Source organism: Petaurus breviceps, unplaced genomic scaffold, assembly GCF_028583685.1.
Source record: "Petaurus breviceps papuanus isolate PSGF00001 unplaced genomic scaffold, PetGlider_PUasm1.0 688, whole genome shotgun sequence".
Taxonomy (NCBI): domain Eukaryota; kingdom Metazoa; phylum Chordata; class Mammalia; order Diprotodontia; family Petauridae; genus Petaurus; species Petaurus breviceps.
The window spans coordinates 23,545,940-23,560,713 of NW_027186457.1; the positions used below are offsets into that span (position 1 = coordinate 23,545,940).

Below are 14,774 nucleotides of genomic sequence, written 5' to 3' on the forward strand. Positions count from 1 at the left end.
ACTCTGTAAGGTGAGACCACTAAGCATTCCACACAAGGATGTATTTATTCCTTTTGTCTATGGAATTATAGCAAAACTAGTTCTGCTGACTGTTTTATTCACCTCTCTGAGGACAACTTGTGAACCATCTTTTCCTCCTAAAGCTACAAAATTTTCATTTTTTGTTTCCATTTATAGATAGAATGCCAATATGGATTTATAGTTCAGTTCCTTGAGCAACACATCTATTTATTAACAGTCACATGGAGAACACACATTGCTTGCCATCAGTTAAACAAAACTTGGCTAACAATCTTACAACTGTGTGATTGAATGCACACTTTCGTTTCTCATTAATATGATTGCCTCACATTTCTGCTAAGAAGATATTTATTATTCATATGACAACAGCTGAATGTGTGACAAGTTTAAGTTACAAGGACAGAGTGTTCTAAATTAAAACCTTTAACCTTCTACAACTCTTTAGAATATATAAAAGTCAGTACATTCATTTGGATGGAAAGACCAGGATAACACCATGGGACCCAAAGCTATGTGCCTCATGATTTCTTTCACTGTTCTGGCTTGGTATATGCATATACCTTTCTCAGAAAACTATGAACAACCCTGGAAGACAATGATGAATGATTTTCTTATCAAAATTTTGCAACTTATGGTAAGATAAGAATTTTCTTCCATGTATATTTCTACTCATTACTGATTTCAAATAAAAGGGGATAGACTATTAGCTTCCACTCTTAAAGTACAATTAATTTTCTTTTAGTTTAAATCAATCAGACACTTGTTGGGTATCATCTTTGCCTAGCAGTGGGAGATATAACTGCCTATTAGCAGTTGATAGCTAGATATGGATATGGATGGTGTAGATTATGTGATTAAAGGAGACATTTGGATTGTTTGACATAAAATCAATTTTATGAGTTCTAGTTCTCTCTTTTTCTTTCTCTCATCTATTTTCCTCTTCTTTTACTGTCATTCTGATATCTTGATTGCACTCAAAATCCCAGTGACATCTCTTCTTCATCCTTGAATGTCCTCTCATCATGGGATTACCATGACCCTGTCATAATTTGAGCATGCTAGATTTGTAGTCAATGGAACTAGGCTGAAATCTTGTCTCATCCCCTTAGTTTTTGTCTGACCTCAGGAATGTCACTTAACATTTCTCAGCCTTCTTTTCCCAATCAATGAAGTGTAGGGTTTGGGCAAAATAAAAATTGGTTGCCTAAGACCATAGGAAGCCCACAACCAACACCCATATTCATCGTCCCACAAATTCTCCTGTACTTTATTTCAATTCATTTTAAGATTTCAAATAGATATGTTAATATTTTTTCCTAATGCATTATATTCTTTCATTTGAATATGTTATTCATTTCCAGTAGAAGGGATTTCAGGAACTTAACTCTAACACACTCTCTTTTTCTGTCTCTGTCTCTTCAATCCAGTCCAACATTTCTCTTCCAACCTACCAAACATTGCTTGACATATTGCTTGACCACAGAGTTATACGGAACAATTTCAGCTCCCAGGACTACTAATCTAAGGACAAATAACACATGGGCCCTCAAATTGACTTGTTCAAATTTATGTCGTGAAATCGTGTAAGCAGTAATGAAAGTTAGCAGTAAATTTGGCATGCAACCAAAAAAATGAAAAAGAACAAATTTTAAATCCCCAATTAAACACCAAAATATAAATCCTGAAAATCAGAAAAGAGATTAATAAGATTGAAAGTTAAAAGAAACTGAACTAACAAATAACACTAGGAGCTGGGTTTGTGGAGAAAACAATAAAATAGATAAACCCGCTGGTTAATTTGATTTTTTAAAAATAAAGAAGAAAACCAAATTGCCAGAATCAAAAATAAAAAAGATGAATACAACACCAATGAAGATGAAAACAAAGTAACTGCTAGGAACTAGTTTGACCAATCATATGCCAATAAAACTGTCGATCTAAGTGAAATGTATGAATATTTCTAAAAATATAAATTGCCAAAATTAGCAAAAGAAGAAACAGAATACTGAAATAACTTTCTCTTAGAAAAAGAAATTAAACAAGCCATAAATGAGCTGCCTCAGAGAAAAATCACAGGACCAGATGAATATACAAGCAAATTATAACAAACATTCAAATTGCAATTCATTCCAATATTATATAGAGTATTGGGAAAATACATAAAGAATGAGTTCTACCCAATTCCTTCTATGACACCAATATGATTTTGATAACTAATCCAGGAAGGGTCAAAATAGAGGGGGAAAAACTGTAGACTAATTTCCCAAATAAATCTTGATGCAAAAAAAATTAAATAAAATACAAGTAAGGATATTACAACAATATAGCATAAAGATCATACATTATTATCAGGCTGAATTTAAACCAGGAATGCAGGGATAGTTAAATATTAGGAAAACTATAAGAATAATTTACCTTATCAATAGCAAAAACTACAAAAATAATATTAGTTCAAAAGATGTGAAGCTTTTGGCAAAATAAAACACCCATTCCTATTGAAATATAGACACATACTTTAGAAAGCATAGGAATCAAATGAGCTTCTCTTAAAATGATAAGTTGTATTTATCTAAAGCCAAGAAAAAGCATTGTCTCTAATGCAGGTGAAGTAGAAGCCTTCCCAATAAAATCAAAGGTGAAGCAAGGATGTCCATGAACACCCTTGTCATCTAACATTGTGGTATAAATTTTAGCGATAGCAATAAAACCAGAAAAAGACAAGGAAAAGAAATGGAAAGAATAAGGAGAAAACTAGAAAATATTCTGGCAGAAAGCAGGCATTGACCAATATCTCACACCATCTAACAGAGAAGCTCAAAATGGGTATAAGATTTGGACATAAAGCATATCACAATATCAAATTATGGAAGCATAAAAGAAATGACTTGTCTGATCTATGGAAATGGGAACAGTCCATTACCAAATAAAAGATAAAGAGGGATATAAGATGTAGAATGGATAATATTAATTGTTGCTCTTCTTCAATCGTTTTCAGTCATGATTAGACTCATCATGACTCCATTTGGTATTTTCTTGGCAAAGTGATTTGCCATCTCCTTCTTCAGCTCATTTTTATAGAAAAGGAGCTGAGACAAACTGGATTAAGTAATTTTCCCATGTCAAATAGCTAAGAAGTGTCTGATCTGGGGCCAGATGTGAACTCATGAAGATGAGTTTGACTTGAAAATTTTAAAAGTTTCACACAAACAAAAGCAATGCAGCCAAAATCATGAGAAAGGCAGGAAAATGGTAGGGAATCTTTGAAACAACTTTTTCTTATAAAAGTCCCATTTCTCAAATACATAAGAAATGGAACCAAATTAATAAGAATAAGGAACATTTCCCAAATGATATAAAATCAAGGGATATTAATAGGCAATTTTCAGTGGAAGAAATCAAAACTATCAATAGTTATAGGAAAAATGCACTAATAAATATGCAAATTACAACTCTGAGGCATCACTTCACAACCAAATGAATAGCTAAGATGACAGTAAAGAAAAATGGCAAATGCTGGTAGAGATGTGGGAAAATAAGTACATTAATGCACTGTTGGTAGATCTATGATTGAGCCCAATCATACTGGAGAATGATGTGAAACTATGGCCAAAAAGCTCTTAGACTATTTGTAAACTTTGACCTAGCCATAACACTACTAAATCTATACCACAAAGAAATCAAAGAAAAAGTAGAAAAAATCAATATGTACAATGATATTTCAAGAAGATTTTTAGTGGTGTCAAAGAATTGGAAACTGAGAGGATGCTCATCAATTGAGGGATAGTTGAACAAGTTGTGGTATGTGAATATGATAAAATACTATTGTATTATTATTTTTTTTAATGTTGAGCAGGATTGTTTCAGGAAAACCTGAGAAGATTTATATGACCTGATGCAAAGTGGAGTGATCAGAACTAGGAGAACAATTTATACAGTAATGACAATATTCTAAAGATAATTAACTGTGAAAGACTTCATAACTCTGATCGATATGAACCAGCACAATTCCAATGAAAAATGCTATCTACCTCCAGAAAGAGAACTGATGAACTCTGAGTATAGCTTAAAGTACAACCACAAAACCTTTGTAAGTGAAGGCTCCAACATTTCAAAGAATGTGCATGACTCCAAAGAACTATGAAAAGATACTGACCCCACTTCTTTGCATAGGTGGGAGATCTGTGGATATGGAACAATTGCATATGTTTTTAGATTTTTTTTCAATGTATTGATCAATTTTGCCGATTGTGCTTTTCTCGTTCTTTTTTCTTTTTTCTCTAAAACTAAAGCCTTTGTTATATGGAGTGACTCTTGTTAGGAAGAAAGGGAGGGATACAGGAAGAAATTAGGTGATTTAAGAACAAAAGGCATAAAAATTTATTTTAAAAATCAATTAAGACAAATTAGGTTTTGTGAGAGAAAAACTTAGTTACTACAGAGGATTGGTCAATATACCTTCTGATCCGGAAGAGACCTCAGGGTCATGTAGCTTATACCACGGGATTTGGAAGTTCTTTGCTCTCTTGACTACACTAGAGATGCCTCAGTGGACCCTCTTTTCATGTAATTTAGGAGAGAGAAGTATTAGTATTACTCATTGTCTTCCATGAAAGGAAAGAAGTGTGAAATGGCTCAACCAATCTGGGAACCAATTTGGAATCATATCAAAACAGGTACTAAATGACATATACCCTTTGACCTTGTAACATTACTAAGTAAGTGACATTACTAAGTCAGTATATATCCCATCAAGGTCCAGGACTAAGATAAATGATCTCTTATAATCTGAGTGGCCTGGGGGGTCCTCATCATTTCTGTGACTTGGCCCTGATTATTCAGATAGCATTTCTTCAAATCAAGGCAAGTCTTGAATTCAGATCTTTCCAACTCCAAGGCCAGCTCTGTATTTAATAAGATCTATTGAATTGTGTATAAATATAAAATAGTGTTAACATATGTATGGATCTTCTTTTTTTTTTTTTATTCTGTCAGGCTTCACTTTTGGAAAAACTGGGCCTAGTGAGCTATTAGGAATTCTTTGACATTGTAATACAACTGCAAATAATAGAACCCATTTCTGATGAAAATGTCACAGTGACTGACACAATAGTCAATGATATCCTAGTGCATTATTATGTGTCAAAGAGGAAATCACATGAGCTGAAAAGAGCAATTATTTATTTCCATGAAGGAGGTATTGTTTTTGGCACCATTGGTAAGTGTACCCTTACCTAGGCCAAAGCCTGCATTTTCGATTAGATCAAGGAACTAGGTTTTCATTTCTCTGCAAATACTTTCTTCTAACAAATCAGCTAAACTCACAATCTTAGAAAGCTGTGTGAGGGCTTCTGATGTTAAATTACTTCACCAGAGTCACCATGCTAGAAAGTATTAAATACAAGATTTGAATCCAGATCTTTATCACATCAAACGCAGCACTCTGTTTGCTATACCACACTGCCTCTAACTTTGCTAGTACGACAATTTTTTTATTTAAAAGACTCTATCCTGAGAATATGCATCCTTACCATGAAGTATTATATTATGTCATAAATAAGATTAAGGCATTCATTTCTTTAATTTGTTACATTATAGAGAAGATCCTGGTCAGTACATTTTGAATTATTTTCCTTTTTCCTGTTTTAAAGAAGTACTTACTGTGAATATTTCCAGCTTTGATTCTGATATATTGAAATGGAAATTAAAAAATCATTCCACACTGGCTTTATAAATGGAGCCCCAGTGCCAAAGCTATGACAAGTCAGTAGCAATAACAACTCATGTTGATGTATTTTGCTATATGTTTCTATAAGGATAATGAAAAAGAAAGTCAGTTCTATTGGTAGAAAGAATTACAGAGATTAGGATGATGGCCTGAATTTACTGCAGCTGCCAGAACTGGCTGATAATATGTACAAGTCCAGAATATGCATTCTGCATGCCTTTACTCATCCTAGGAGAAGCATTGTTGTTTTATTTGTTATTATGGAGACAGGACTCGGGAAAAGTCATCATTTTATGCATATACCACATGTGGTTTTCCCAGGAAAAAGGCAAAGATCTCAACAACAGAAACTGTTTCATTTTTGTCTTTATGTCTGTAACATGACTCCTGGTTCACAGTATTTGCTGTGCGATGCTTTTTAATTGATACACTCAATGAGTTTTTCTTTAATGTCCATACAGTCTGTAGCACTTGTCCTTGACCTTGAAGATACATGTAAAAAAGACATGATCCCTGCCCATAAGGAACTTCAAACATGTTTATACTTCAATTCATCCAGTCCAATCAATAATTCAATCAATTATTATGTGATAGACCCTGTAGATACAAAAAGAGGTAAAAGACAGTCCCTGCCCTAAAGGAGCTTACAACCTAACAAGGAAGATAATATGCAAGTAAACATGTCCAAAGCAAGCTATATACAGGATAAATAAGAAATATAATTCATACTTATTTAATTCTTATCATGTGTATGCCATAGTGCCAAGCACTGTACATATAAAGAATAAAGGGAAATGGTCCCTGTACTCAAGGAGCTTACATTCTCCTATTTGTTGTTTTTTAGTCATTTTTCTGTCATGTCTGACTTTTCATGACCCCACTTAAGGTCTTCTTTGCAAAGATACTGGAGTGGTTTGCCATTTCTTCATTTTATTTTAGAGATAAGGAAACTAAGGCAAACAGGGTTAAGAGATGTGGCCAGGGTCACACAGCTAATAAAGTGTCTGAGGCCAGATTTGAATTCGGAAAGATGAATCTTCTTGACTTCACCACCAACACGATATACCGACTGTGCCACCTAGCTGCTACCTGCCTTCTCCTATACAATTATAACAAAATGGCAGAATAGTGTGAAAGGAAAAGGGTAACCCAGGATGGTATTGGAATACTATTCATGAAGATTCTTTGGAAGACATTGGACTAGAGAAATGATTTAAAGAAGAGAAGGGATGCCAATGAGTAAAAGGTACTTTCATGTACATGGGATGAGGACATTTTGAGAAAATGTGAATAAAAAAGATGCTGCACAAGTAGTAACATGTAAATATTGATAGATACATATGCATAGGTGTGTATATATAATATTAATATAGGGATAGCTAGTATATATAATATGTGTATATATGTATTGTGTGTATATATGTTTGTATGCATGTGTATACATATTATATATACATATATATATATATATGCGCTAGCTATACCAAGAATCCCATTACCATTGTTCTAACTCCCAGATTAAAACCTTCCTTAATGGGCAAGTATCTAGGGATATTCCCTGATCCCAAGAAAAAAACGAGACATGATTACTCCCACAGCAATCTTTAGATAAAATCTAAGTATCTCCCTTGAAGGAGGATGGCATTTAACTAGGGAGATAGTGAAAAAAAATTTACTCCTTTAATTCTTCAGGATGCTTAATAAATGCTGGTCAGGGGGAGGCTAGGTGGAGCAGCAAGTAAAGCACTGGCCCCGGAGTCGGAGTCGGGAGGACGCGAGTTCGGTTCGGCCTCAAGACACTTCACAGCCACACTAAAAAAACTAGCTGTGTTACCTTGGGCAAGTTACTTAACCCCAATTGCCCTCCAAAAAGCAATAAATAAATAAATAAATAATAATAAAAAAAATAAATGCTGGTCAATTGAACTCCAGTTGTTAGAGAAATATTTACCATTACTATTGTTCTCATTATGATGTGCACATGGTTTGGGTAACTATTTCAAGGTAAATCATGAGTCGAATTTGTCTCTGAGGTTATATCTGTACTTTTTATCTTTAATTTCCATTGAATATCTTTAATTTGGTTCGTTTCTTTCAGCCCTTCTACATTATGACACCTTTGAATGACTGGTAGCAAACAGGCTGGATGCTGTTGTTGTAGGACCTGAGTAAGAAAATTTTTAGGGGCGTCAAGGTAGCACAGGGAGTAAGAGCACCGGCTCCAGTGTTGAGAAGACCTGGAGATCGAATCCTGGGCTCAGACACTTAGCACCCACCCAGAAACACCTGGCTGTGTAACCTTGGGCAAGTTACTTAACCCCAATTGCTTAGGGGTGGCCAGGTGGCTCAGCGAGTAAGAGCACTGGCTCCAGTGTCCGGATGACCTGGGTCAAAGCTGGGCTCAGATACTCAGCACCACACCCAGAAATAATAACTGGCCATGTAACCTTGAGCAAGTTACTTAACCCCAATTGCTTTAAAAATAATAATAATAATAATTTTTTTAAAAAGAAAATTTTTAATAGTTATTTTGGCTATATTTCAGATAGATTTTGTGTTTATTTTAAAGTTTGGTCATGTTGAGATGAATTTGGCCAGCATACAAATGACCCATATTCCCCATGATTCCTGATTCCCATCATTTTTATCAATTCTTTTGCATGCTTGGGGTATTACTATCCCACACTATTCAAGGATGAGATTATATGTGTGGGATCATGAATGCAGGAGATGGGACTCGCCCCAACTCCCTTATTTTACAGATGAGAAAACTTGGGCCCCATGAGTGAAAGTGGCTTACCCAGGGTCACACAGTGAATAACTAGAAAACCTAGGATCTGAGCTCACACTACACAATGTTAAGTACGAGATAGAAAATCCAATTGTCATCATCCCATTTCTCTCTATATCATGTCACAGGGCTAGGAGTAATGATAGTTATCAATGACTTTCAATCTAGTGTGAACAACTATTGTTTTGTAAGCTTTGTAAGGAGGGGGCCTTCCAGTTACACAATCCCAGGATCTGCTGCAGGGGCTCTTCCAAACTTGTATCGTTCGGTCATTTCAATCGTGTCTGACTCTACATGACTCCATTTGCGGCTTCCTTGGCAAAGATGCTGGAGTGCTTTTCCATTTTCTTTTATAGCTCCTTTTATAAATGAGGATATGGAGGCAAACAGGGTTATAAGTAATTTGCTCAGGGTCACACAACTAGTAAGTATCTGAGGCCAGATTTGAACTCATGAAAATGAGTCTTCCTGACTCCAGGCCTGGCACTCTATCCACTGTACTACCTAGCTGCCCCTTATAAACTGGTAGAATTTCTAAAAACCAATTATCCATTCTGATAAGCAGAGTTGGTGGGGAATTTTTAATGCCGGGGCAACACATGACTTGGCAGACCAGAACACCAGTGAGGAAGAATGGGACTATTTGAGAAACTTAAATCATCTTTGGGGAAGGGATCTGGGAGGGGGGGATGGGAGAGGAGGATTATATTCTCTTTAGGTTCTTCTGATAGGAACAGGATCTGTGATTTTATTGGTCTATGGTATTTTCCGGGCAAGGAAACTACTTCTATCAATGCAGATAGGTACTTACTCTGAAACTTGTTTTCTAGACAAAGGCTATTGAACATACAGTATCCCAAGTGCTGCCAGAACCAAACGAAAATACCACTGGGAAATATTTCACAAAATAAATGACAATAGAACATGGATGACATTCCAAAATGTGGTTTTCTAAGTCAATATGCCACTTTCAGAGATCCTTATTGAAAGTTAGTGGCCCTTCTTTCTATTTCAGTTTGACTGATCTAGAGCACAGTGACAGGGTAGAAGAATTGTCTGTACTCATAGAGCCAACATGAATCAAGAAACAAGGCTTGAACAGATGACCTCTTGACCTCTAGGTCAGTTCTCTATTCACCACACTTCACTCACTCTTCTCAGAGCCATTGGAAATGATGCTGAGTATTTGAGGCATCCTGCATCAATGCCACTTACCTTGACTTTAGAGACTTTTCTGAACCATTATTGGACTTCCCAACTCTAAATCTATAATCCCATAAAGCTGGGATTATCTCCTTCATATATCACATTAGCCAAATAGTGAGGCAGGCTTGTAAATGGAATACAGTTCAGTCTCATAAGCATCAGGTCATAAGGGTTCCTAGAACTTCTTTGAATGGTGGGAACATTTTTCAGTAAACTGGATTCTCTGATATGGGTGTTTGCCAGTAGTATATTGGTCTTATAAATCAAGAAAGACTCCTATTTACACAAATGCTGGGAGCTTGGGCACTCCCTGAGATGAAAGCTCAGAATTGTTCTGTGATTCGTTTTCTGTAAGGTAGGAGACAGCACTGTGATGCTGTGGATCCAGCACTATATTCATTCACTAAGACTTTGTGCAAATCACATAACTTCTCTGAAACTCAGATCATTTTCTAAGATTTATCTAAGTGAGTTCCCACCCAGGCAAAATAACATTCCCTGATTTGTTGCCTACACAGAAGAGGGGGAAAAAAGGATATTTCATTGAAACTATATATAATTATTTTATTTCCTTGTATAAAATGATTGTTGAATTATTCTTAATTTCCTTGAGCACTTCAAAGAATTTTCTCACCAATGACAAGTAGTCAGAGTGGGATGCTGGAAAGGACTCTGGTTCTGGAGTCAGAAGATGGGCATTCAGATCATACCTTGGTAGCTTCACACAGGTAACTCTGTGCGAATCACTTAGCTTCTGTAAAATGAAGGGATGGGAATGCAGAGCTTCTGATACCCTACCCAATTCTACATCTATGATCCTAAATCTTACTAGCACAAATATGATAGAAATTGATGACAAAAGGATAAACCTCTTTCCAACACCTTCTCACGATTGTTATCACTATACTACCAGGGGGTTCACTTCCATCTACTAAACATGGTGTATTACTGACTATAGGGATTTTTGAAGGCTTGGGAAAGGGCTCATTGGTATAGAAGGTTTCATAGAGTAGTTCAGACTTGTGTTAGGTATGAAGAACAAATAGAATTTAAATAGAACTCTTTTTGTATTTTTTTTTTCCCAATTAAAAAGTAATCTCATTGAAGGCATGGTCTGGGACACTCTTGCTGGCTTATATTTGTATCCTCAATATTTAACAAAGGGCCTGGCTTACAGAACATGCTTAAAAAATTCCTTATCAGGGCCAGCTAGGTGGCACAGTGAATAGAGCACCAGCCCTGGAGTCAAGAGGACCTGAGTTCAAATCCAGCCTCAGACACTTAACACTTACTAGCTATGTGACCTTGGGCAAGTCACTTAACACCAACTGTCTTGCCTTTACCCTTCCAAAAAAAAATGCAGATTCAGCTTAGAAGTGTGTTATGCATCTTTTTTGGCAGGGGAGGGGGGAGGGGACTAACAGAGATGGTTGGTTGTTAAACATTTACCTGCATATTACTGGATGGAGTTTATCTAAAATTGGTAACTTGAATTCATCTAGGAAAACTAATTACTCTTTTACTATCAAACTACTTCATTTGAGTGTTAGAATTCTTATTAACTATTTTGTTCTGAACCTCAAAGCTGGTTACAACAAATGTCCTCTGTAAAAAATACCTAATTTTTTTAAAAGAGCCAATGACCTTGACCTTTGTTTCTGCAAAAATTCTAGAATGAAACTTTTTGCCATTCTCTTCCAGGACATCCCACACTTTGAATACAACCAAGAGTTTCTTGGCCATGACTCAAACAATGCACATTCAATAAAACTCTTTCCAAATTGTTCCTTGCTATGTATACTCACTACAATATGAATGTGAATGAGGAAGGGAGATCCCCTTTTTTTGTTTGTTTGGGGTTTTTTTTTTGTTTTGTTCTTTGGAGGGGGGACATCAGGGCAATTGGAGCTAAGTGACTTGTCCAAAGTCACATGGCTAGTAAATGTTAAGTGTCTGAGGCCAGATTTGAACTCAGTTCCTCCTGACTCCAGGGCAGGTGCTCTATTCCCTGGGACACCTAGCCACCCTATAATTAGTCTTCCATTATCCTTGCTACTAGTTGTAAATCAACTCTGTAGTCCAACTAATACTTATGGATATAAAAATATGGATATTGGGAGGGAAGACCTCCTATTTTGAGTTATGAAAGAATTAAGTAGGAATAAACATATTTCATCATTTTTTAAATTGGAAGCTATGTGTCAGGAACATGTTTATAATATAAAAAGTGATTTGCTTTCTTATGGAACTATGCTATTAAAGAATTGTTAAACATGTTTATCCTTCTCCATAGGCCCTGTAATCTGAATTTATGAAATTTTTCTATAATTTGTTCTAGATCAGTGGTGTTATACTGAAATAGAAATGGGTACCACTAAAATTTTCATTAGAATCCCTGCAGACTGTATAATAACTTAGAAAGCTACATATTGACATTATCTGTTTTCTATTTTATTTTTATTTGATTAAATATCTCCCAACTACATTTTAATCTGGTTTAGACAATACTACGAGAGTTGCCCTCTCTTCAATAAAACCATATATCAAACCAGAAGCTTTAGTTATGTAACAAAGAGTAGATATGACCAAGCGAACTGTTTTAAGCTCCAAACCAAAATTATTGTATAGATAATTATTTTGATAGTATAGAAATTGATGGAGAAGACAACCAAATAAAAATGATTCAACCACAGATAGCCAATTCCATTCCCATACCGGAAATTTCCTCTAATTAAACAGTAAGAATAACTGAAATCCATGTGATATTTCTTTGACCTGATCTGCCGCATTCCAGGTGCCTGGTGCCACCCCTTTGGCTTTTCAGCCCTGATCCTCTTGAACTTAAGTCCCACATCCTGTCTCACCAAAATGGAACTGCCCAAGGGCAGGCACCATTTCATCTTTGTGTATGTATTCTCATCACTAAGTACTCTTGTCTGGCACATAGCAAGCACTTCATAAAGATATGTTGAATCAAAATCTTCATTTTCTCTCTAAATAGTCAATTATAAAATGAGAATTGTTGGGAAGTTGGGGGTTGATGGGTAGAATTTCTTTTTGGAGGCAATTTCCATGGATTTCACCTTCTCTATAAAGAAGAGTTTTTGGCATGGTAGCATAGATACCGCTAGAGTGAAATGTTAAGTGCCTTCTTATCTTTCTTTTTTGGGTAGCTAAGTGGCACAGTGGATAGAGTGCCTGGCCTGAACTCAGGAAAAGCATCTTCCTGAGTTCAAACCCAGTCTCAGACACTTATTAGCTATATGACCCTGGACAAGTCATTTGACCCTCTTTACTTTAGTTTCCCCATCTGTAAAAGGAGTTGAAGAAGGAAATCGCACACCATGTTAGTATCTTTGTCAAGAAAACCCCAAATGGGGTCACAAAGAGTCAGACATAACTGACCAGCAACATTCTTCTTTTAAAGCTACAGAAAAATTCCTAAATATCGCTATCCAACTCAGTGGAATGATGTTTATGATTTTGTGAAGTCCTTCCTACAGCCTGAAACTCTTGCAAATATGGCGTGGATCCAGCCAGAGTCTGTATTTTAGGAGGCAGTTCTGGGGCTACCTTAGCAACATCTATGGTTCAACAGGTAGGATATGGTACCTCTTTTATCCTGTTGCTTGGCGGTGTTTATTGCAATGAATGTCTATAATATGAACACTTTAGTGAGGAAGAGTCTTGGACTTCAAATTCAGAGACCCGGCTGTACGACCATAGGCAAGTCATTTATTCTTAGGAAGACCCTTCATATTGGGAAGATAATCTTGCTGACTCACATGAATATTTTATGCCTAGTATTTGAGATGATTCAAAAGTTGAAATTGACTTTTTGTCTCCTGCTGGTATGTGGTACAAGATTCTTCTGATTTAATGAATATTCTGGTCTTTGCAGGTCATGGGTGACCCTGAAATTCCCATTAAACCTAAAATTCAGGTTTTAATTTACCCTGCCCTGCAGATGCTTGATACAGATTTGCCATCCTATAGGGAAAATGAATATGAAATAATGTTGGACAAGGCCTCATTACTAAAAATTATGAGAGAGCATTATACCGCTGATGAATCCCTTGAGCAAGCTATGAAGACTAACCAACATGTACCTGCAAATACAGCCATCTCCTCAGGTTTGTCAACTGGAGTACCCTGCTTCCTGAAAGATTCAAAAAAGGTCATATTTATACCAACCAAATTTATGGAAGTTCTGAGATAGTGGAAAAGTTTCCAGGGATTATAGATCCTAGAGGAAACCCTTTGCTGGCCAACGACTCAACATTGAGCCTGCTGCCACTAACTTACATACTCACATGTCAACATGATATCTTAAGAGATGATGGGCTCGTGTATGTTTCCCGCCTATGCAGCAATGGAGTCCAAGTGTTCCATGAACACGTTGAGAAAGGATTCCATGGTCTTTCTTCTGCCTTCATTGGCCATTTGACTTACATATTGGTTGGAGACTAGTAGCTAATGTAATTAGTTTGGTTAAATGAGAATTTATAGAGTTACTGCATATACAGGTACGACCTATATCAAATTGCATGCTTTCTCAAAGAAAAGGGATGGGAAAGAGGGAGGGAAAGAATTTGGAAATCAAAATTTTTTTAAATGATTAAAAATCCTTATGTGCAATTGGAAAAAAAATAAAATACTTTTTTTTAAAAAAGAGCTCATGTATCATAGAAAAATAAAAAGTTACTATGCACATGTAGTCCCTAACATATACATAATGTATGTTCTAAAAGCTGACTTGTGAGTCATTTGTTTGAAATTCAGGACATATTTTCACTTAGAAATAATTCTGTCTATAGTTATTTGACCCTTTCTTGACTGAGGCCAATCCCCCTATTTGTATCCTTGACTCAATCCCCTACCATCTCCTTCTGCAGAAACTTCTCCAATGTCATACACCCTTCTCTTCAATCTTTAGTCTCTCCCTATTGACTCTTTCACTCATGCCTATAATCATGTGCAGTCCTTCTACATCTTTTAAAAAGTGAAAGTTATGTCATTTCCCTATTTGGT

At 36.0% G+C, this 14,774-nt stretch overlaps 1 pseudogene; it reads left to right on the plus strand.

Moving 5' to 3' along the window:
- The first annotated feature begins 325 nt into the window (after window positions 1–325).
- LOC138174217 (arylacetamide deacetylase-like) lies at window positions 326–14,242 on the plus strand (annotated as a pseudogene).
- The last annotated feature ends 532 nt before the right edge of the window (window positions 14,243–14,774 follow it).